The 25,229-nt window shown below is 44.2% G+C and overlaps 1 long non-coding RNA gene across 1 annotated transcript in view; it reads right to left on the reverse strand.

The window, feature by feature from the left end:
* Positions 1 to 25,229, reverse strand: part of LOC134928890 (uncharacterized) — a 102,618-nt gene that overhangs the window by 16,876 nt on the left and 60,513 nt on the right. The gene's annotated exons all lie outside the window — the stretch shown is intronic.

Here is a 25,229-nt window from a genome sequence, read left to right on the forward strand (position 1 = left end):
AAATCTGAGATATTGTCATTCATAGTTTGAACTCTTGGAGATGTATGTGTTTGTATGTGTATGTGTGTATATATATATATATATATATATATATATATATAGAGTATATGGATATATGTATATCTTGAGGATGGAAATAGATAATTATATCATGTGTGGGATCATATTGTTCAGAGTCACGTAAACATTAATCTGATGGGAATAAGAATATTATTACATATTACCACATTAAGTTATTAATAATACCAGATTTATGTATGATTAATGTGATCGGTGTAACTGGTCATGGGGCGGGAACTGAGATGCAAACAACAGAAACCACATCTCAAGTCCTAGCCATCGCCCACTTCTTGAGCTGACCAATGATCTCCGGTGCACAGGATATGTCCCACCCCCGAACAATGGAAGAAGAGCACACAGGGTCTATTGTATTATGTTTTGATCTACTGTATAAAAGATCCCTGCTGCAGGCCTGGTCACACAAGACTCACAAAGTTATCTATCTAGATGACCGAGGACCGGACCGGGAAGCACAAGAAAAACCAAAGTATGTATAATTGACTGTAGCCATTATTCTTTTGCATTGTATTGCTTTGTTATTGTAACCCCCTTTCAGTAATAATACGCTGTGGTGTCGGAACCCAGTAGTTTAATTACAATCTGGTGTCGTGTCTTCCTTTCCCGGCTAAGGTTTAAATTGTATTACTATTATCACATTGCATAGCTGTTAAGGGTTCACGGTGTATCATTGGGTGTGTACGCGCTGTGTGTACTTTGTACAGCCAGTGCGGCATTTGTACGCAAAGTCCGTACTCGGTACGGGACTCTGTACGCTAACAGTGTAAAAAGTCCGTAGGTTGCGGATTAAGTATAGCGGCCGCAGCGGCTTCATTTAAAGTGTATGAAATGTCTTTTTAAAATGTTTGCTTTTAGTCCTGTATGAAAATCAGCATTCTCATTTGGGGGCATCGTCCAGTTTTCCACATACTCGCAGCCTAACAGGTCACAGCAGACTTAATCTATCAGCAAAAGGGCGGACAGAAAGTATCCTACGTAACCTTTTCTTGGTCGGTGGATACACTAAAAACCCTACTTGTGTGCTGATTAGATGACGTCTGTTCTGTATGGTTTGTAGAGATGCTGGTAGAACCCGTAAAACAAACAGGGAAAAAACTATTTAAAAATCTGAGAATTTTTTGGTGCCAAAAGTGTACACAACAAAAGGCACCCATACTTTGTATACCCTCTCACATTGTTGCCATAAGACTCAGATTGCTAGATTCATTTAGATCTGTGTGAAACCGGATACATTTGTTGCTATATAGTTAAAACTAAAATAAATGTTTAAGGAAGTAAGTGTAAAGCACAATCGTAGTCTGGCCTGGTTGTAAAGGTTTATACAGAAAAAAAACTGTGTGTTGTGTTAAGTGAGCGATTATAGTTAGTATTGCTCACATTTATAGAAGTTGTGGGATTTGATTTATTGCGGACGTACGGTTTTGTACACGTGTCTCGGACAAAGTACAGGACTGCGCACGCAGCGTAAGAGACACGCATGATCGCGTGTTTACGCAAAGTGCGTAAGAGTACGGGCGCTAAGTACAAATTACACAATAGTATCGTTTAGTTAAAAGGTGGGACAGTAGCCATGCTACAATAGCACAAAACTGCCCGGTTTCAAAAGCAGATTAGTATAAAACTTTTGTTTAAAACTGTATTGCCTCTGGGGTAAAGCTGCCTATCTGAATGAATTAGAATTTTCTGTACAGAAAAACAAAAGTGTATTTGAGTGAGTGAAAGCGGACAGAGTGGAACTGAACCCAGAAACTGAAGTGGTCTGAAGTGGTAACACCTGGTTAGTAGAGGCCAGGCGGCGTAGGGTTCGCTACCCTGTGTGATTAGAACTGAAGTGGTCTGAAGTGGTCTTAGTGATCCCATACCACTAAGTGCTAAAGTGGTCTGGAGTGATCTAGGCTAGGTGGTCCAGTTGAAAGATACCGAAAAAATTTTTTTCGCTGCCTCTCTCAGGAAAATATTCCAAACAGAACTTCCACCGAAAGAAATTACGGTGTTGTAAGGTCTGATAGGAGCCCTAAGTTGGGTACATTGCCTTCGCTATCAACAGTGTATGGTAGTACTGGCCAGCGTGGGCAAGAGCGAGTGGAAGGCGCTTGGAGATACTTCCACTGTCTACGTACATTGAGTATTTTGGTGTTTGTGGGAATTTTTTTTTGTTATTAAAAGAGACCCACAAATATGGGAGCCAGTTGCTCAAGTAAGGGACGTTTAACCAGGGTTCAGGTTGAAGAGCCGCGGCCCAGGGTGTCAGCGAAGTTTAAAGGAAAAAGTATTGTGTGTGAAATATGGTCCACACGCTGAAGACTTTTTGTCTGAATAGGAACGTATGACTGACAAAGATAGGGCACCATTCCCTAAAGTGGGCAGCTTTGAACCAGAGGTATTGCAGAACTCAAGCAGTAAAATATGTCTTCTTAAATCCAGAAAACAAAGGATTAGACATAACGATTGTTTAAAATTATGGCAACTAGAGGGGGAGATGCAAAGGGAACAAACTCGTAAAGCAGGTTCCAAACTTAGCAGGAATGGAGACACAAACACACCATTACCGACACAGGTCGAAGAAAAAAAGATGACTGCAATCAATGGTACATCTGTAAATGATAGTAGTGTGCAAAAACAATGTATTAACCCTAATTTTTGCAAGATGTATCCTGTTTTGAAGTCTTTTCAAGGTTATAGGTCACAGGAAGATGAAGGATAGAGCCAAATCACAGCCCTCCTCCAAGCAGTCACCTTGCAGGAAACTCAGGTGGGGCCTGTCCAACCAGGTAGAGCAGTAACAATATTCCCCAATGAAAGAACTAGTGAGGTCACAGCTACCGGTAAGTGTGAGACAGTTTATTGCACAGAGACAACAACACCTCACAGTAAACAGATTAGGAACGGAATGGTAGGATTACATCCTGTCTTGGAAATAGTAACTCCCAATAGGAGGACCGATAGTCAGGGAGTAGTCCTCACCAGGAATAATGCAATGTTTTGCCCGTGGCCCAGAGATGAGCTGCGGTCAATCATTTCAGAATTCCCCGACCCTCGGAAGCATTTAGCCAGATGTCAGAAGTTTATCAGAGATCTGGGTAATGCGTATGAACCGATAAACAAACACTGGCGGATATTTTTGAAAGCGTGCCTACCCCCTAATATTGACACCCAAAAATGTATCACTGATTGTAGATTAGAGTCGGATAGTCGTATGACTGACAAACACAATCAGGAGAACTCAGAGCAAATTAACATGCAACTAGAGTTGTATTTCCCCACAACTGTTAAGTGGAGAAGAATTTTGCTCCATAAAACAGAGGGAAAATGAAATGACATCTGAATATTTCCATCGGGCCCTGCAAATAATGGATAGATACATTGGGGTATCAAATACAGGGAACGATGCGAATTACAGGGAGGTGGCTGTCTCTGTGCTAATGGACGGACTCAATAAGACAGTAAGGGACAGGGTACAAACAACTTTGCCTAATTGGAGAGGGGTCACAGTAACTTGTCTTAGAGAGTGCGCAATTGAACACTACAAGAATATTGTTAGGCGTAGAAAATAACAGGAGGAGAGGCTGAGAATTGAACGTATACAGGCCCTTACACCAAAGTCTCATCAGCCTAAACCGCAAAACCCTGGTGGTAAGAAAAGGCCAATAATATGTTACACTTGTAAAAATAAAGGACATTTTGCTAGAGATTGTAAGAGTAGTAGAGCACATAGCCAATATAGACCCCTAGACAGAGAAAACAAGCCACGTTATTAAACACAGACGGGATCAAGGGACATATAATAAGGAATCACGAGCCATATAGAAAACAGATTCGGTTAATGGGAAGAACGGAATAAATGCAACTTTACCCTTTTAACAAAATTTACTGGGGTTGAGAAGAGGTCTCTAAACTTTTGCTTCTTTCTCTAGCAGAAGTGACCTCTAATTAACTTAACATAAGTTTTGTTAGAGATGGTATACATATAGCGTGCTCCCGCCCAGAAAGTACGAATTATGGGGATCATTCCGAGTTGTTCGCTCGCAAGCCGTTTTTAGCAGCTTTGCACACGCTAAGCCTACGCCTACTGGGAGTGAATCTTAGCATAGTAAAATTGCGAACGATGTATTCGCAATATTGCGATTACACACCTCGTAGCAGTTTCTGAGTAGCTTCAGACTTACTCGGCATCTGCGATCAGTTCAGTGCTTGTCGTTCCTGGTTTGACGTCACAAACACTCCAAGCGTTCGCCCAGACACTCCTCTGTTTCTCCGGCCACTCCTGCGTTTTTTCCGGAAACGGTAGCGTTTTTTCCCACACGCCCATAAAACGGCCTGTTTCCGCCCAGAAACACCCATTTCCTGTCAATCACATTACGATCGCAAGACCGATGAAAAAGCCGTGAGTAAAATTACTAAGTGCATAGCAAATTTACTTGGCGCAGTCGCAGTGCGGACATTGCGCATGCGCATTAAGCGGAAAATCGCTGCGATGCGAAGATTTTTACCGAGCGAACAACTCGGAATGAGGGCCTATGTTGGATACCCACGAAGACTAATGTTGCATTTCACTGTTTTAGATGCATGTCCATCACAGGTAGAGGAAATGATCTCAAAGATACCGGGTTCCCTATGAACTTAGAATGGACAGGACACTGGATTGATGGCTGGGATAGTCCCAGTAGAGATATAACACACATAGAATTTTTTTTAGGGGAGCAGACCGAGTAGAGAATCATTCCCCCGTAGTGCCCAATCCAGATGTAAAATTTTGTAAAATCTTCTTTGCCTCTACAAACGTATCTGTTACTAAACTCTATGTGATTTGTCTTCAAAGTTTCCTCTTCATCTCTTGCGTTCACCGACAGGATTACAGTTCAGACGCCACATGCCTACTCTGTCTTTCAGAGCTCCTCCCAAATCCAGTATATCTCACCAGCGTAAGGACATAAGGACACCAGTATTTATGCAGTGTGCCTGGTCATGCACAAAGGGTGGAGAATGAGAATACTGGTGAAGGGAGACTGTGCACAGACACCGATATGCATGATGTTGTGACAGCCTGTTGGTGAATGCCAAACCTGACATTTTTCTTTTCTTAATTTACTATTTTTTTTTCCTCTCTCTTCTCTCATCCAGAGATGGTTTACTTCACACAACTGATAACACACGATAGTTAATTTAATGTGCAAAATGTGTGTTCCCTAAAGGAAAAGGCAGTCTGGAGGTCAAAGGGGTATGGCCAGGAATCCTCAGGACTGTGGACAGGTGGACAAGGTTGCCTCTTATACAGGTGGGAAGGACCATACCAAGTCTTGTTAACCAGCACGACAGCATTGAAGGTCGCCGAAAGAGAGACTTGGGTCCACTCGTCCCACTGCAAGAAGGTCGCTGACCCGGAGAGAACTCGTGACAAAGAGCAGAGTGTAGAAAATCTCGTATCACTGGAGTGTCTGTTCCGGGAAAGTTGAGAGGCAAGACTGTTGAAAGGCATCTGAGCACAGAGAGTAACAAGACCTAGAACGGTTGTCGTACCACTTTCTTTTTTCACCTCCCCCTGCATTTTTTCCTCTCTTTTCTCCTTCTTATTTTCCTCCTTTCCCCTAACGAAATGGATCGATCACAAGAGACTGCGTTTCGGGTTCTGTTAGTAATTCTGGTTTTGATAAGGACAGTTTGTTTTGGTGAGGGTCCCAGAGAGGTTGAGCAGGGATCTGGAATGGGTTCTGATGGCAAGTATGAATTTGTAGGATCTCAGGATCAGCACATCACTTTAGTAAAGGCTGGCATCAGTAAGCGCTCTGGTAGTCAGGGAGCCCGGAGGCACTGTGAGGGGTTATTGTCTGATGAATATTGTATTTGTAGGAATTGTGAGAATATAATATAATATAATTCCACTGCTCCTTACATCTCCAACCTCCTTTCCCTTCATACTCCCTCCCGCCCCCTACGGTCGACTAATGACCATCGCCTCTCCACCGCCCTGGTCACTGCTTCCTATGCACGAGTTCAGGATTTTGCCCGTGCTGCACCCCTTCAGTGGAACGCACTCCCCCGCTCCATTAGACTCTCCCCAACCTTGCAAAGCTTCAAACGGGCACTAAAAACCCACCTATTCATCAAAGCATACCCTCCCGATGCATAACCCAGTGCTTAAGCCGCGCCTCCACCCCCCTGCCTCATGCCGTGAACATCTCAGCTTTGCTTGCATACTGCCATCAGGCTACCTCCCACTTGCCTGCACCTCTTGTCATCTGTCTGTCGCCCCTCCCCAATAGATTGTTAGCTCTTCAGAGCAGGTCCCTCTTTCCTCTTGTTATCTAAGCCCTCGTCTCAACACATTTCACTTACAGCTCTCCCCTACTCAACGACCATCTTTATCCTGCTAGTAAAGGCTCATCTCCATCTATGGCCACCAGCCTCTAGTAGTACGATGATCACTCCCTCAATACTTACATCTTAGCTGTATTATGTCTTGAGAATGTGTGGTGCTCTGTTACCTGTACTCTATTTCTGTTATTGATTTACTGTAATGCAATGTTTTGTCCCCTGTACTGTCCTTTGTACGGCGCTGCGAAACACATATGGCGCATTATAAATAAAATGTTATAATAATAATAATAATAATATAGTTGAGGATGGGTACATCCAGAGATGTCAGTCCAACCTTAATATCGACATGGACCGTCATCCGTTAAGTGATTACCACTCACTAGTGGGTAAGGTCTTAAACCAGACAGAATGCTGGGTGTGCTCAAAGGTACCTCAAGGTCAGAGCAAGTCAGGATTAGTACCTTACCCTTTAGCAATAGATGAGGTACTCGAATTACGGGGTGGGAGACCGGTGGACAAGAAATTAAATATCTCTAGGCCCCCTAGTTTAAAGCTCCACCAGTATCATGTAGACATGTCCTTATTGTGTTTTAATATTTCCAATTACCGAAAACTGGGAAATTGGGAAGTGACGTGGAATAACCAGACAATGACCTTTTCACACAGAGCTGATAGCATACCTATAGACTCTGAACTTGTACGCCAAATAGCCAAAAGTGGGAGGTATTTCCGGTATAGGTATACTCGTGGAAGCAAGACCATGTGGGTTGGAAAAGTATCGCCAGGGTATTGTGCTCATATCATCCAGCCCGATACTTTTACTGAGCAGATGGGAGAACTAGGGATTGGTTTCTTTACTTGGAAAATTTGTAATATGGTAATGTTATATTTTGTCCCCTATGTTCTCCCAGATGATGCCTCTTTCATATGTGGAAGGAAGGCGTACAAGTGGCTTGCCCCAAGCTCAGAGGGATTGTGTTATATTGGGAGAGTACTGCCAGAGGTCATGACCATAGCCCATGATAAGATGAAAGACGTTCACCGCAGTGCTCAGGCTCCTTATACTCATACTCACTATGAACACATCATCAAGAGACACCTCATAAATAGGGCAGAGCACGGAGCCTCTGATTTAATCCACAAATCCACCGGGATTCAGTTCCTTCTCGCATTAGACATCACCCGTACTGCCAGAGGAACTATAAATTATAGGTATATCCATCACTGAGATGTATGACGACACCTTCAGGTTTGCGGGAAGGGAGTTACAAGCTTACAAGCATAGGTGTGCGCAGGGGGGGTGCCTGGTGCGCACAGGCACCCCCTAATGTCTGGCACCCCGATCTCACATGCCTGATGCAGCAATCGCCGAACATGCTGATTACTGTCTCCTCTGCGCTGCACCCGTCAGGATTGCATTGCTGACCGGACACCTGGGTTAATCAAGGGTGCCAATAACACCGACTTTCAAACTTCCGGCTCCACCTCCATGTACAAAAACAGCGTGATGTGAAGTGATTACGTCATGCTGCTCGCACGCCCACCCGGCACACCCGCCACACGCCCACCTCTCTTCTTCTATGCTATGCCAACGCCAGCCACTGATGAGGATCAGCATGCAGCCAGCGTTCCTCTTAGGAAGACAAATTCAATACTGGCAGGCGATCGGCAGCAGCATTGACACGTCTCTCGTTTTTCCGCCAGCAGCAGTAATTGGCTGTGACTGTCAGTGTCAGTGAGTGACTGACTTGTAAGTAAGCTGCTGCAGCTTGCAGGGGAAAGAGAGGGGGAGCCAGACCAGGCTGAGGAGGAGCAGTGTAATTGCAATGTGTGCCATCAGGGGTGTTTGTTTGTTGCACACCACAACATCTGACAATGTATCTACTTTATTAGGATTGGTACAAGGGTGGATATTTTATATTACATTGACCATTAATAGATGGTGCTAGACATGCCCAAAAGGTGGTGCTAGACACACCCCTCCGATGGTGCACCCTCTAATAAAATGCGCTGCGCACGCCTATGCTTACAAGAAGGAACTGATTCAGCACAGGATGGTCCTTAATTATGTCACAGCCGTGACAGGTGGGTACTGTGTTACTCTAGCAACTCAATATGGTATGAAGTGCTGTACGTATATTACAAACAGCACTGACGACCCCACGGAGATCATCGATCAAAAGATGGACGATATCTTACAGTTGAAGTGGGAGTTCAGGAGGAAGCACAACCTTACCTTAGCGACTGTGAGTAATGAACTGACCGGCTGGGTCTCATGGTTGAACCCACGCAAATGGTTCTCAGGTTTAGGAGAGTGGGCTCAGAATGTCATTATGAGTGTGGGGAAGTTTCTCCTTTGTATCCTGGGAGTCGTCATAATTATTGGTTCGATAATTAGGTGTGTTTGAAACCTAATGCGGCGCAAGCACGGCACAAATTTGATGAGTCTAAGGAGCGAGGGCGCTGTCATAGCAGCAGATTTAATTTATGACCCATCCATAGAGACAGCGTTATGATAAGGATTGCAAATGAATTTCATGGCCTGTTTCTTTCACCCGTTTTTCTTTTGTTTCCCCCTCTGCCCAGATACATCCATGCGGAAAAGACATCAGCCCTACCCAAAATGTTTATGTGAATGTATTTTATATATGTGTCTTATCTTCATCTCTGCAACCTCCAGTAAATGGCACACATAGTCGACAGGTGATATCCCCATATACTAGCACTCACATATGTTTCCCCCTCCATGTATCATCAACAAAATGTACACCCCATTTGTTGGAACAAAAAAAAAGCTGAAAAGAGCTCGGTAGTGTTTGGTGGCCCATTTACAGACCCTTAATACGGGATGAGAAGGATTTAATGTATACTTCGCAACACCTCGAAGCTTATCTAGAACATATACGGCAAGATGATACATGCCCCTCAGACATGGATTCATACATACATGCTTTTTACTATCCCACTAGGTCATACATTTCCCACCTACAACTCTTCCCCGATCATCCAAGCTTTTGTATATATTGAATAGGTAATATTTTTTTTCCTGTTTATTGATTAGTTAGTGGCAGTTATTGATGACTGCCAAAGGGTGGACTGTCGAAGTCAGAAAATATTACAACACATACATTGCGTACAAACACCACATAGATGGCCTCCGTGTGCGTACGTGTTCGGCTGTGATTGCACATGTTCGCAAATTGCGTATGGTCGCTCCCACGGTCCTGCGCATTAGAGCGTGGTATGAGTAATTACAGTGGAATTTGTACTCTCATGGAAAAGCCACAAAGATCATACATCTAATCTATATATTGTATAAATCCCACACTGTCTGCTTTTTCTTCTAAATAGCATGACGATCGGTCACACATAAATTAAAACTCCCAGAGACTAAAATACAATGGCCTTATTTGCAATAGGCTTTGAAATTCTATGAAGAAGGCAAACACCTTTGTTTACTAGGATAGCTGAGTTTCTATTTTAAACAATAAGTACTGGATTGTCATTGTCTCACCTGAAGACAAAAACAAACGAAGAGACAATACCCAGGAACTGAAGCTGTGAGAAACTCAATTAGCAAATGGCTAACCAAGATACAAACCAGACATTTAGAAATCTGAGATATTGTCATTCATAGTTTGAACTCTTGGAGATGTATGTGTTTGTATGTGTGTATATATATATATATATATATACACATATATAATTCCTAACAAATTGTAATAGCAGGAGTATGTGTGTGTATACGTGTGTATATATATATATATATATATATATAATATATATGAGTATATGGATATATGTGGATATATGTATATCTTGAGGATGGAAATAGATAATCATATCATGTGTGGGATCATATTGTTCAGAGTCACGTAAACATTAATCTGATGGGAATAAGAATATTATTACATATTACCACATTAAGTTATTAATAATACCAGATTTATGTATGATTAATGTGATGGGTTTAACTGGTCATGGGGCGGGAACTCAGATGCAAACAACAGAAACCACATCTCAAGTCCTAGCCATCGCCCACTTCTTGTGCTGACCAATGATCTCCGGTGCACAGGATATATCCCACCCCAGAACCAATGGAAGAAGAGCACACAGTGTCTATTGTATTATGTTTTAATCTACTGTATAAAAGATGCCTGCTGCAGGCCTGGTCACACAAGACTCACAAAGTTATCTATCTAGATGACCGAGGACCAGACCGGGAAGTGCAAGCGAAACCAAAAGTATGTATTATTGACTGTAGCCATTATTCTTTTGTATTGTATTGCTTTGTTATTGTAACCCCCTTTCAGTAATAATACGCTGTGGTGTCAGAACCCAGTAGTTTAATTACAATCTGGTGTCGTGTCTTCCTTTCCCGGCTAAGGTTTAAAGTGTATTACTATTATCGCATTGCATAGCTGTTAAGGGTTCATGGTGTATCATTGGGTGTGTACGCGCTGTGTGTACTTTGTTCAGCCAGCGCGGCGTTTGTACGCAAAGTCCATACTCGGTATGGGACTCTGTACGCTAACGGTGTAAAAAGTCCGTAGGTTGCGGATTAAGTATAGCGGCCGCAGCGGCTTCATTTAAAGTGTATGAAATGTCTTTTTAAAATGTTTGCTTTTAGTCCTGTATGAAAATCAGCATTCTCAAGTTGCACAGGGAGAGTTCACCAACTGTTCATTTTCTAGATCACAATGGTTTTGCATTTTAAATGGCAGGCAGACGTTTTGCCGCAAAACTCACAAACGAAGCAACCAATTACAACACCAAAATAATTCCGCAAATTTACAGATCAGGCTTTAATTTGATATATGATGTGCCCTGCTCAGACAACGATAACATAGAAATAAGTGACTCATAAAAGTTGTCCTTGTGCTATTAATATATAGATAGTGCATGGAATACTGTATGTCCATGTGGGACAGGAGAACCCTTGCCTGTGAGAAACCATGTTTTTTCTTATAATTTGAAATGCTCCAGTTAAATCACTGCATAACTCAGAAGAGTGTTACAATTGCAAAAAAAAACATACAGTTACTGTATAAAATGAGATTATCAGCAAACAAATCATGTTACTGTCACTTCTAGCAGAGTTTGAGGATCCGGCAGCAGAGATTTGCCCGAGGAGGTAGCAGGCTGTGAATGAACCAGATGAGGGGGCTGGATATAGTTCCTTCGCATGGGACACGGACCAATGAAGAACGTAGGCGGGGTTTGAGAGTCAATGGAAAGTATTTATTATGTACAGGGCTGAGGTAGAGAACCGAGGCTGGAGCACGATGGTTAAGACGTGGCTGGAGGCAAAGAACTGTGGACTGTGATTTGAAGGACGAGACTGTAGATGATGAACTGTGGATGATGGTTGAAGACGTGGCTGGAGACGAGGATTGTGGACTGGTTTGGAAAACGAGGGTGAAGATAATAATCTGCAGGCGGTGGTCGGTGGTACAAAGGCGTGGCTGGTGAAGGAGATCTGTGGAGTGTGGCTTGAAAGACGAGGCAGAAGACCCGGGGCCGACTGTGCCCAAAGAGTCTTATTGGACCGGGTTTTCCAGGGGCGCTTCCACAGGCAGTAGCAGGGTAGGAACGGCAGGGCTGCAGCAGCAACAGAGAACCGACCAAGCAGGATCAGGAGGAACCAGAATACAGCAGGAATCCTGGGAGTACAGGCTAAAGCACCTACAACAGGGTTGTAACTTGAGGCACTGGCATCCCTGTCCTAAACCAGCCCCCTTTTATAGGGAGAGCTTCCCCTGGATTGGCTGTAAGAGACAGGAAACAGGAACTATGCTCAAAACTTGGTCTGCAACATGGCGGCACCCAGTAATGCAGACCTTTTAGCAAAGCCACATTGCTCACTGCCCCTGGTCTCCTAGCAATGGCTCAGCAAGAGCGACCCACTGTAGCGACGTCCCGCCGCCACGAGCGGACCCCCTCACCGCCGCTACTGCTGCCCACAGATCTGGCGCAGCAGCCCACCTCTGCCCGCACATTGCCAAGGAAGCCAGCCCCGCGGCCCCAGCGTACCGGTAAGACTCCGGACGCTGACTCTTACTATCTAAAGAATAGTGTCTTTGTAGCTGTACCTACTGTGGTCATCAGTTGTCATCAATTCATATTCTGAAGATCACCTTAAACATGTCCATGCAAATCTGACTGAATCTGCAGTGAGAAATCCTCATGATTTTTTGAAGTTTAGTAACCTGGATCTAGTTGGCAGGTTCCTTTTTGTGGATTAGAGGAAACTTTTTTATTTTACCAGCAATAATTAAAATAGATTTTTGAATTATATAATTCAATATATGAATTATTTGTTCGCTTGTCTGTATTACTTTATTTGATTTATCAAGTTCACTCCAAATATCTGTATTTTTATACCAAGCAAAAATTCAATAAATCCCATGTTTGATGTGTGTTTAATTTTTTTTCACTAGATGTTGTCCTCAGCACTGCCAGGTTTATTTTCCCCTAACTCTCCTTCTGTCTCTACCTCTTACTCCACCCCCCCCCCCCCCCAAGCTGTGTATTTCTATTTCTCCATCTCACAACTTCCTCTTTGTTCCCTCCTCTTTTTCAATGTAACTTTTTCTCCCCCCCCCCCCCCCCCCCCCCCTCCCCCCCAATCTGTTTCTCTCTTCTCCCTTATGGTGCCCATACACTTGTGAAATTATCGGTACTAGCCTTCGATTTCGACCACAGCTGTGAGAGAAATCGGGGGATTGTATGCACATTTTAGGTGCCTTTCGACGCGATGCGCGGGCACGCCGGTCGAATCTCTTGTCTCAAGATATTATGTGCTGCACTTAATATTTATCAAATCGAAGTGCGATCGCATGTGTTTTTAAAAACACATGCTGTATATCGCACTTCGACGTGCGATAGGCACCCGCTCCCACTCGGCGGTGACGTGCCCATCACGTGACTACCATGCGATCTATCACATGATCGCATGGTAATCACTTTGGCAGTTCAGGTGCAATTTCATCGCACCTGAACTGCTGGTGCGATGCCCCGTGATGTCGCGTCGCTGGGCATCGCACAAGTGTATGGCCAGCATACCTCTGACTTGCTCTTCTCTCTCCTCTTGTTCTCCTGCATCTCTGTGTCCATGTCTCAGTTTCTCTCTTATATCTCTATCTATTATTGATCTTCTCTCGTCTCTCTTTTTATTTCAGCTTTAATACCTCATCCTCCACATGGTCTTCAGTTCAGATATTGTCACACTGACCAGAACATGCATGCACTATGCACTTCCCTGCACTGGCTAGAGCGTGTACAATGGACCTAAGGCACATTCATGCTTGAATTGTGTTTTTAACTTCATGGAGGGCTAGTCTAATTATTTTGAAATTGTTTAGAGGGTCTCATGGGCACAGTTGCCTGGTGGGTATGGGTAAGTTTTTTCTTCAATAAACTCAGGTGTGCTCTGTGCATGTCAGGTCCAAAGTGCACGCATGAGCACCAAAGTGATAACATGATTTATATTAGTACTTAGTTTTATTATAATGACTAATAAAATCAGCTGTGTTTTTGAGATAATTTTAAAGTGTTTCATTGAATTATAGATTGTGTATCCATATCCTCCTGGATTATTTAGATGTAACAGCACCACCTAGTGTTGAAACTAGGCAAACTGTTAACTGTATTGAAATAAGTTGTTTACTGTTCTGTGTACGCTTAATAAATTGTCACTATGCACATTTTATAAATGCTCATAGTACTTTTTTAAATTAATTTTCAGAAAGGTATAGGCTAGGAGAAGAAGGACCTGAAGGATCTACATGTGTTGGAGCAGACTCCGGAACTAGGATCCAGTCCCTGACTGCTCAGCATACAGCTGAAGTCATCTGGACACACAGCACCCATGCACTGCTAACTATAGGGGAGATGTACTAAGCCTTGCAGGAGATAAAGTGTAGAGAGATACAGTAGGAGCCGATCAGCTCCTAACTACATGTGTTTCAAAAATGGCAGGAGCCGAGTGTCTGGTTCTGTATCTCTCTCCGATTTATAACTCAGGGCCGGATGTACTTTTGATGAAGCTGGATGTCTTGTAACCAGCGAAACGTGTAGAACCCGAACTTGTGAGCCGATACCACATCAATTGATTCTGGACTCCTGTCATCCATCTCTGGCATCAATTGGACATTGTGCTCCACCATTTGGATCAAGCAGATAAGCACCTTTCATTTGGACTCCCTTCTGGCCATAAATGGACAATTCCTAAGCCTGACAGCACATCAAGGGACGACCATAATCGATTTCTGATAATATCCATCATTTATATGCTGACTGTGATCCTTTGGAGGAGGTCCTAGCCTAGTGAAGATTTACCTTTAGGAGTCAATATAGTGGATCATCTGAGAATCAATTATTTCAATTTTATGGCATTTTTTTTGTCCTATCAATTTGATGCCATTGTTTTTTACTAAAAGCTTTTATTTTAAACCTATATCCTTTTATACAGTATATACTCTTTTGAATGTGTACTGATAAATAAATTGTCTAATATTTATTTTACAACAAACCACCCAGATTGTCTAAATATTTACAGCCAGCACTGGTTCCTATATTGCTTTTTGGGAGATGTACTAAGCCTTGCAGGAGAGAAAGTGGAGAGAGATAAAGTACCAGTCAATCGGCTCCTAACTGCATATGTTTGAAAAATGTCAGGAGCCGATTGGTTCTGTATTTCTCTCCAATTTATAACTCAGGGCCAGATGTACTAAGCCAACCAGCTCCCAACTGTCATTTTTCAAACCCAGCCTGTGACATAGCAGTTAGACGCTAATTGGCTGGTACTTTATCACTGTGAAATGTATCATTTTTCAAGGCTTAGTACATCTCCACCTAAATCTTAGTAGATCGACCACAAAGAATGAGTGTCCCTTGACTGGACAGCACTGCCTGCTTTTAATCAGACTCCCAGTGATTCCCTCCGAACCTACTGGCTATACCTGCTTTCCAGCTAGCTATACCCAGGAGCCATCTCTGGCTGGGGATCCTCAAGACGTCCATTAATATGACTGCAGAAATTGACTGTAATTGTTTTCTAGCAGACATCAGTATGGAATTGAACAATCTACTGGTTAAACCATATTATTCTAAGTCCATTGCATATCAGATTGTGGACTGCAAGTACTTCAGAGGATACAGGTTGAGTATCCCATATCCAAATATTCCGAAATACAGAATTTTTTGAGTGAGAGTGAGATAGTGAAACCTTTGTTTTCTGATGGCTCAATGTACAGACACTTTGTTTAATGCACAAAGTTATTTAAAATATTGGCTAAAATGACCTTCAGGCTGCGTGTATAAGGTGTATATGAAACATAAATGCATTATATGATTATACTTAGGTCCTATCACCATGATATCTCATTATAGTATGCAATTATTCCAAAATACGGAAAAATCCGATATCCAAAATACTTCTGGTCCCAAGCATTTTGCATAAGGGATACTCAACCTGTATTTGTTTAACCATAGCGTAACCAGGACTACACCTTCCTGTCACCAGAAATATACCAGCAGTACCTGTGCAATCCATCCGATTTATACAAATTTAAACTGTTATTCAGGATAGGTTTGCAGATACCACAGCACAATTACCTTTGAAAGGCAAAGATTTTCATCCATTGAACTATAAGTAGGTCCAGAGACTAATTTCATTTAGTGTGTGATATACTGAATTAATACAAGAAGATTTGCACCCTATGTACCTTTGTGTTTGCCCAATCTTTGTGTACATCACCCTCCTTCTTCCTTACACACTAGTGTTATAATACACTGACCTATACATCCTACTAGCACCTGTTCATCCCCCCCCCATCCCCAGTAGTAACAAGCAGTAATCTGTCACACCCCTGTCCGTTCTCCAGACCCATCCCCCTCTCCGTCTCTCCAGACCATTATCCTTCTCCTTCTCTCTGGTTTTAGCCTGATTCCCCTCTCTGGCTCCAGCCCTATCCCCCCTCACTTTGGCTCCCGCAGCCTCAGTCTCTGGAGATCCAGCCAAACTTACCTTTTATACCTCCTGCTGCTCCTCTTCATGGCTCCACTGCAATTCGACTGAGTGATGAATAAAGAAAATTATTTCCATGGCCACTGGGCTCCTATTCCCTCCTTATGCCTTAGCTGCTGGTTTTCCAGTCCCTCTTCATCCCTCCGTAGAGGGACTGTCGCAGCCGCCAGGCTCCCAGTCCTGCTTCATGCCTGTGTCATGCAGTGTTCCCTGCAGCGGCACAGACAGGGCCAGCTGAAGTTTTCAAAACCTACGGCAAACTGGTCTCTGTAGTCTCCTCAATGGCTGGGACCCCTCAGAGTTTCAGGGCCTGCTACAACTGTACCCTTAGTACATCCTGTAGCCAGGCCTGGTTTTACCAGTCACAGGCCTATCATTAATCATCACACAGTGACAAGAGGGTGCAGAGCCGTTTTCTACTACTCTCCCATTTTCTATTAACCACAGAGACATCGGACCTGTTGTTGCTATAGATTACAGTGACAGCCCCACAATCCTATTTAGTCAGTACCATTACAAGGGTTTGAGCCTTATTAAGAGTTGTATGCAAACCCAATGGTTTGTGTACAACTCTGATGTCGGGAGGACTGGTCCTGGATAGTCGCACACAGTGCCCTCTAAGCTGTAGCCTGGCTGAAAGGCTGTGGCTATTCTGTGGTAGGTAGAGGGCGGCGCCGTGCAGCAATCCTGGAAATAAGGACATGTCATCCCTCTATCCTGGGATTGCTGAGGCCAGGGTGTGCATCTTCTAGCACAGATTTACTATCCTCTGCTATAGATCTGAGATGGCCATCTGAGTAACCTGAGGGTTTTTGCAGATGATCTGATGCTGCGGTCTTGGATGCAGCAGTGCATCACAAAAGCTAGCCGGAGGTGTCTATGTACACAAGTACTGTATATTAGTATTAGTATATTTACACACAGCAGCCGCATCCAAAGACACAGCAGCTGTGTAAATATGTAATTCCTAGAAAAGCCTGGAGAAACCATCCTGGTGGGCCTAGTTTAGCAGAGCATGCAAAAGGGATATTTAATTTTAATGACCAAGATTGTTGAAATGACATAAAGGTGCGCAAGACCATTTACACTGTGAAAATGCTCAGAGTTGGGTTTCTCGTCCCCTACTGCTGATATGACACTGTTTAGTCCATCTGGAATATGATGTATTAAGAATAAATAAAATTCTGTCGAATAAAATTTTGAAAGGGGACTTTGGTTGTCTTTTATTTAATCACATTTTATTTGACATTTGTGCATGTGTCTTCATTTTGTTTTTTTACACCTTTGGTTTTACCGGCAAGTTGAACGAGGTGCAGTTCCCATTCCAGAAGTTCCAACAGGCCAAAAGAACTATCAGCTTTCTCATAATGTATATTTATACACAGGGCACTATACATGGGGATTCTTTTATTACTGGCCGATAAGTGTCCCTGCAAATGCATTTCTATGCTTTTTACAAAGCAGTTATAGGTCTTCAGTGTGAAAAGTGCATTTTTAGGTGTACTCTGAGTAGTCAAATAAAAGAGCTACATATGTACAAATTGTCACATACAAGACAATTCCCTTATTTTATAACTCGAATGGTCAGTTTAAGCCATAACTGAGGCTAAACTAAGATGTTTTTAAGGAGAAAAACTGAGATCTTTTACTTTAGCTAATAGTAGAATGCTGTTATATAAATTGTGCGTTTCCAGTACCTTTGCCATAGAGTGGAATGCTTTTAAGAGCAGCTTTCTTTCTTCCTAAGTTTATCTCCACTGTGTTCAGTGGATGGAGGTGAGGGCATGGATTCCAGATGACCCTTGCTCTACAGACCAGAGCAATGATAATCATTTTGCTGAGGGATAGCGGCGGGGGCGGAAAATGGTTGCGATATTCATCACAGATGCGATCGCATTGCAAATGCAGGAAGGAGGTGGTATGCACCTCTTCCTACATATGCATTGAAAAGGATTGCAATTGCAAATTCTTTCTGAATTAGGCCCAATGTTCCACACCTTTATGTTTGCTTGATGTATCGGAGCTAAATCATTCTTACAATTTATGATTGATAAAATATTGCTTCAATATTGTGACAAAATAATTAGTATATTCAAGGTATTCAATTTTGAGGTCTGTTGCTAACTTACAAAGGCATTTCCCAAGAGCAGCATATACACTATAATCACTTGCAATTTTTTCCCCGAACACCGCCCTGAAAATATTTTTTTTAAAACTTGTCCACGAAGTTTTTATTAGAACCCCCCCCACCCCACTGTTTTTGTAATTTTAAATAAAAATTTAAAAAATTCAAATATCGGAACATCGGTCACCATCGCAACATCACGACCATCCATCCTGATGTTGGTAAGGGAGAGAGAGCTGTTGGGTGAGAGGGAGGGTGACGCTGGGCTGTCCGGTCACTGCTGGCCTCAGATCGGGATGGGGGGGGGAGAAGGGATGTGGGGGCAGAGGTGTGCAGAGCTGCAGCTGTTTTTCCTTTTGTAATGCCGGCAGGATGGGTGATGATGGGCTGTCTGCCTGATCACTGCTGGCTGCAGTGATCGGGACAGAGGGAGGAGGTGGAAGGGAGGCCGGAGCTGGGTTGCCACTGATGCACGATCACAGAACGCAGTGATGGGGATAGAAGAAGAGAAGAAGGGTAGGAGGGGGGGTTTCCAGTGGGTGCACTGGGGGTGGGGTGGGAATAGGGGTGCTGTATTTCTGCCAAATCACTGTAGCTAGCAGCAGGGATGTAACGAGGGAGGCTCCAGTGGATCGCGAGCTTCAGGCGCTGTAAAAGATAAAGGGTGCGCAACCACCTGACCAACCCCCTCTCTCCGTCTGCTATACCATGGGCCGCTGTACAGGCAGCCACAGAGCAGGAGGAGGAGAAGCAGAGGGGCGGACACTGATTCGGACTCAGAGACTAGGTAGGGTACAATCAGACCAGAGGCGACAGCAGGAGACACTGACAGTTAGCACATGCAGGAGCTCTCCCGCCCTCTTTATATGTCTCACTGTCTGCTTGTAGCTGTGTAGCAGGGTTATTTCTGTCCTGCAATACCACTCTCTGCCCCAGCTGCTGCAGCACCTCTCTATATCCAGATGCTGCAGCACCTCTTTCTGCCCCAACTGCTGCAGCACCTCTTTCTGCCCTAACTGCTACAGCACCTCTCTCTGCCTTGGCTGCTGCAGCACCCCACTCTACCCGGCTGCTGCAGCACCTCTCTCTACATTGATACTGCAGCGCCTGTCTCTGCCCCAGCTGCTGCTGCAGCACTTCGCTCTCTGATATAAGCGTTTCTACTGTGGCATAATGTGTATAAGTGGCTCTACTGTGGCATAATGTGTATTTGCGTCTCTGCTTTGGTGTTACGTGTATAAGTGGCTCTTCAGTAGTGTAACATGTATAAGGGACTCTACTGTGTGTCGTAAAGTGTATAAGGGGTATTACTGCGTAGTGTAATGTAACGGACACTACTAATTGGTGTAATGTGAATAACGGACTATACTATGTGGTGTAATCTGAATAGGTACCATTATGTGGCCAAGCCCCATAAAGCCACGTCCCCATATTTTGGTGCGTGCCTTCGATGCGCACTGTTCCTATATTAAACATAGGGAATGCCCAAATGAAACTTCCACCCTTACCTCCACAAGGTCAATTTTTTAAAAATATTTTTTCTTTTCAAATGTAACATGCCACCACATGTTGGCCAGGCCCCCAATTCAGTACAGGGGAGGGGGCGCCAAAACATAACCTTGCTCTGGGCACCACGGCACCTAGCTACACCTCTGGCTAGCAGTGATCAGGATACACTGGGGGTAGAAGCAGTTGCAGGAGGACTGGCAGTTTTCTGCGAATGCGTGTTTCTGACTGGTCGCATGACTCGCATCAGATGTGACCATGTCAGGGAAAGACCAGCCTGGTGTGGTCACATCTGATGCGACCATGCCAGGCAAGTGGTCAAAGAGCACTGGAGAGACGATCAAGTCACGGCCTGATTCTGACGCACACGCATTGCCAATGTCAGACACAGTGAGACACACGCACTGCCAAAGTCCTGGAAAATGTTACTGCGCACACGTGAACCAAAGTATCCAATGACATCTGTAATTGCGTATTATAGTACTTTGCTAACACTTGAGAAGGGGTTTGTGATCCCTGGTCCTTTCAAGGTGGAGACTGGAAGGAGATAAAAAGTAAACGCAAAAAGTGTCAGTTGTGTGTTATTGGTGTGTTACGGGCGGGTCAGGGAACGCTGCTTCAGAGGCCATGTTTAGTTGGATCTGAGGAGAGTGGCTAGAGTAGACTCTACAGTAGGCTAGCACAAATGTTATTGGTGAGACTGATGTTGCGCCATTGAAGTGTTTACAATCTCCATCACAAATGCACAGATCACGGAGCCTGAAAGTAGGCATCTCAGCACTCATGCAATCCATCGCACGGTGGAGGACAAAGGGATGGCTGAGATTAGCATTTGCATACTTCTACAATGGCTATTGAGAGAGCAGCTGCATAACCAGCCATCTCTGAACCAGGCTCTGTATCATAGAGCAGAGATGGCTGCACACTGACCAGGAACAGGAATAGTTTTCCCGGGATCTGATACTTTCTGCTTTCTTGTTAGCAGCTTCATTATTTATTACTGCAACTGGTATGCAACATGCATAAACAGAGCAGGCTTGTCTTCTCTTCTGGAACATCTAGGAGAGTCTCAAATTTGCATGAAGTGTAGGCCATACTTTCCAACTCCCATATTCTGCGGGAAACACTAGAGATGAGCGGGTTCGGTTTCTCTGAATCCGAACCCGCCAGAACTTCATGTTTTTTTTCACGAGTCCGAGCGACTCGGATCTTCCCGCCTTGCTCGGTTAACCCGAGCGCGCCCGAACGTCATCATGACGCTGTCGGATTCTCGCGAGGCTCGGATTCTATCGCGAGACTCGGATTCTATATAAGGAGCCGCGCGTCGCCGCCATTTTCACACGTGCATTGAGATTGATAGGGAGAGGACGTGGCTGGCGTCCTCTCCGTTTAGACACTTGATTTACTAATTTTGGGGAGCATTAGGAGTACTCAGTAGTGTACAGTGCAGAGTTTTGCTGATAGTGACCAGTGACCACCACTTTTATTTATAATCCGTTCTCTGCCTGAAAAAAGCGATACACAGCACACAGTGACTCAGTCACATACATACCATATCTGTGTGCACTGCTCAGGCTCAGGCCAGTGTGCTGCATCATCTATATATATTATATATCTGTCTGACTGCTCAGCTCACACAGCTTATAATTGTGGGGGAGACTGGGGAGCACTACTGCAGTGCCAGTTATAGGTTATAGCAGGAGCCAGGAGTACATAATATTATATTAAAATTAAACAGTGCACACTTTTGCTGCAGGAGTGCCACTGCCAGTGTGACTAGTGACCAGTGACCTGACCACCAGTATATAATATTAGTAGTATACTATCTCTTTATCAACCAGTCTATATTAGCAGCAGACACAGTACAGTGCGGTAGTTCACGGCTGTGGCTACCTCTGTGTCGGCACTCGGCAGCCCGTCCATAATTGTATATACCAGTGACCTAACCGTGGTTTTTTTTTCTTTCTTTATACATACATACTAGTTACGAGTATACTATCTCTTTATCAACCAGTCTATATATTAGCAGCAGACACAGTACAGTGCGGTAGTTCACGGCTGTGGCTACCTCTGTGTCGGCACTCGGCAGCCCGTCCATAATTGTATATACCAGTGACCTAACCGTGGTTTTTTTTTCTTTCTTTATACATACATACTAGTTACGAGTATACTATCTCTTTATCAACCAGTCTATATATTAGCAGCAGACACAGTACAGTGCGGTAGTTCACGGCTGTGGCTACCTCTGTGTCGGCACTCGGCAGCCCGTCCATAATTGTATATACCACCTAACCGTGGTTTTTTTTTCTTTCTTTATACATACATACTAGTTACGAGTATACTATCTCTTTATCAACCAGTCTATATATTAGCAGCAGACACAGTACAGTGCGGTAGTTCACGGCTGTGGCTACCTCTGTGTCGGCACTCCGCAGCCCGTCCATAATTGTATATACCAGTGACCTAACCGTGGTTTTTTTTTCTTTCTTTATACATACATACTAGTTACGAGTATACTATCTCTTTATCAACCAGTCTATATATTAGCAGCAGACACAGTACAGTGCGGTAGTTCACGGCTGTGGCTACCTCTGTGTCGGCACTCGGCAGCCCGTCCATAATTGTATATACCACCTAACCGTGGTTTTTTTTTCTTTCTTTATACATACATACTAGTTACGAGTATACTATCTCTTTATCAACCAGTCTATATATTAGCAGCAGACACAGTACAGTGCGGTAGTTCACGGCTGTGGCTACCTCTGTGTCGGCACTCCGCAGCCCGTCCATAATTGTATATACCAGTGACCTAACCGTGGTTTTTTTTTCTTTCTTTATACATACATACTAGTTACGAGTATACTATCTCTTTATCAACCAGTCTATATATTAGCAGCAGACACAGTACAGTGCGGTAGTTCACGGCTGTGGCTACCTCTGTGTCGGCACTCGGCAGCCCGTCCATAATTGTATATACCAGTGACCTAACCGTGGTTTTTTTTTCTTTCTTTATACATACATACTAGTTACGAGTATACTATCTCTTTATCAACCAGTCTATATATTAGCAGCAGACACAGTACAGTGCGGTAGTTCACGGCTGTGGCTACCTCTGTGTCGGCACTCGGCAGCCCGTCCATAATTGTATATACCAGTGACCTAACCGTGGTTTTTTTTTCTTTCTTTATACATACATACTAGTTACGAGTATACTATCTCTTTATCAACCAGTCTATATATTAGCAGCAGACACAGTACAGTGCGGTAGTTCACGGCTGTGGCTACCTCTGTGTCGGCACTCGGCAGCCCGTCCATAATTGTATATACCACCTAACCGTGGTTTTTCTTTCTTTCTTTATACATACATACTAGTTACGAGTATACTATCTCTTTATCAACCAGTCTATATATTAGCAGCAGACACAGTACAGTGCGGTAGTTCACGGCTGTGGCTACCTCTGTGTCGGCACTCGGCAGCCCGTCCATAATTGTATACTAGTATCCAATCCATCCATCTCCATTGTTTACCTGAGGTGCCTTTTAGTTGTGCCTATTAAAATATGGAGAACAAAAATGTTGAGGTTCCAAAATTAGGGAAAGATCAAGATCCACTTCCACCTCGTGCTGAAGCTGCTGCCACTAGTCATGGCCGAGACGATGAAATGCCAGCAACGTCGTCTGCCAAGGCCGATGCCCAATGGCATAGTACAGAGCATGTCAAAACCAAAACACCAAATATCAGTAAAAAAAGGACTCCAAAACCTAAAATAAAATTGTCGGAGGAGAAGCGTAAACTTGCCAATATGCCATTTACCACACGGAGTGGCAAGGAACGGCTGAGGCCCTGGCCTATGTTCATGGCTAGTGGTTCAGCTTCACATGAGGATGGAAGCACTCAGCCTCTCGCTAGAAAACTGAAAAGACTCAAGCTGGCAAAAGCACCGCAAAGAACTGTGCGTTCTTTGAAATCCCAAATCCACAAGGAGAGTCCAATTGTGTCGGTTGCGATGCCTGACCTTCCCAACACTGGACGTGAAGAGCATGCGCCTTCCACCATTTGCACGCCCCCTGCAAGTGCTGGAAGGAGCACCCGCAGTCCAGTTCCTGATAGTCAGATTGAAGATGTCAGTGTTGAAGTACACCAGGATGAGGAGGATATGGGTGTTGCTGGCGCTGGGGAGGAAATTGACCAGGAGGATTCTGATGGTGAGGTGGTTTGTTTAAGTCAGGCACCCGGGGAGACACCTGTTGTCCGTGGGAGGAATATGGCCGTTGACATGCCAGGTGAAAATACCAAAAAAATCAGCTCTTCGGTGTGGAGGTATTTCACCAGAAATGCGGACAACAGGTGTCAAGCCGTGTGTTCCCTTTGTCAAGCTGTAATAAGTAGGGGTAAGGACGTTAACCACCTTGGAACATCCTCCCTTATACGTCACCTGCAGCGCATTCATAATAAGTCAGTGACAAGTTCAAAAACTTTGGGTGACAGCGGAAGCAGTCCACTGACCAGTAAATCCCTTCCTCTTGTAACCAAGCTCACGCAAACCACCCCACCAACTCCCTCAGTGTCAATTTCCTCCTTCCCCAGGAATGCCAATAGTCCTGCAGGCCATGTCACTGGCAAGTCTGACGAGTCCTCTCCTGCCTGGGATTCCTCCGATGCATCCTTGCGTGTAACGCCTACTGCTGCTGGCGCTGCTGTTGTTGCCGCTGGGAGTCGATGGTCATCCCAGAGGGGAAGTCGTAAGCCCACTTGTACTACTTCCAGTAAGCAATTGACTGTTCAACAGTCCTTTGCGAGGAAGATGAAATATCACAGCAGTCATCCTACTGCAAAGCGGATAACTGAGTCCTTGACAACTATGTTGGTGTTAGACGTGCGTCCGGTATCCGCCGTTAGTTCACAGGGAACTAGACAATTTATTGAGGCAGTGTGCCCCCGTTACCAAATACCATCTAGGTTCCACTTCTCTAGGCAGGCGATACCGAGAATGTACACGGACGTCAGAAAAAGACTCACCAGTCTCCTAAAAAATGCAGTTGTACCCAATGTCCACTTAACCACGGACATGTGGACAAGTGGAGCAGGGCAGGGTCAGGACTATATGACTGTGACAGCCCACTGGGTAGATGTATGGACTCCCGCCGCAAGAACAGCAGCGGCGGCACCAGTAG

Source organism: Pseudophryne corroboree, chromosome 5, assembly GCF_028390025.1.
Source record: "Pseudophryne corroboree isolate aPseCor3 chromosome 5, aPseCor3.hap2, whole genome shotgun sequence".
NCBI lineage: Eukaryota > Metazoa > Chordata > Amphibia > Anura > Myobatrachidae > Pseudophryne > Pseudophryne corroboree.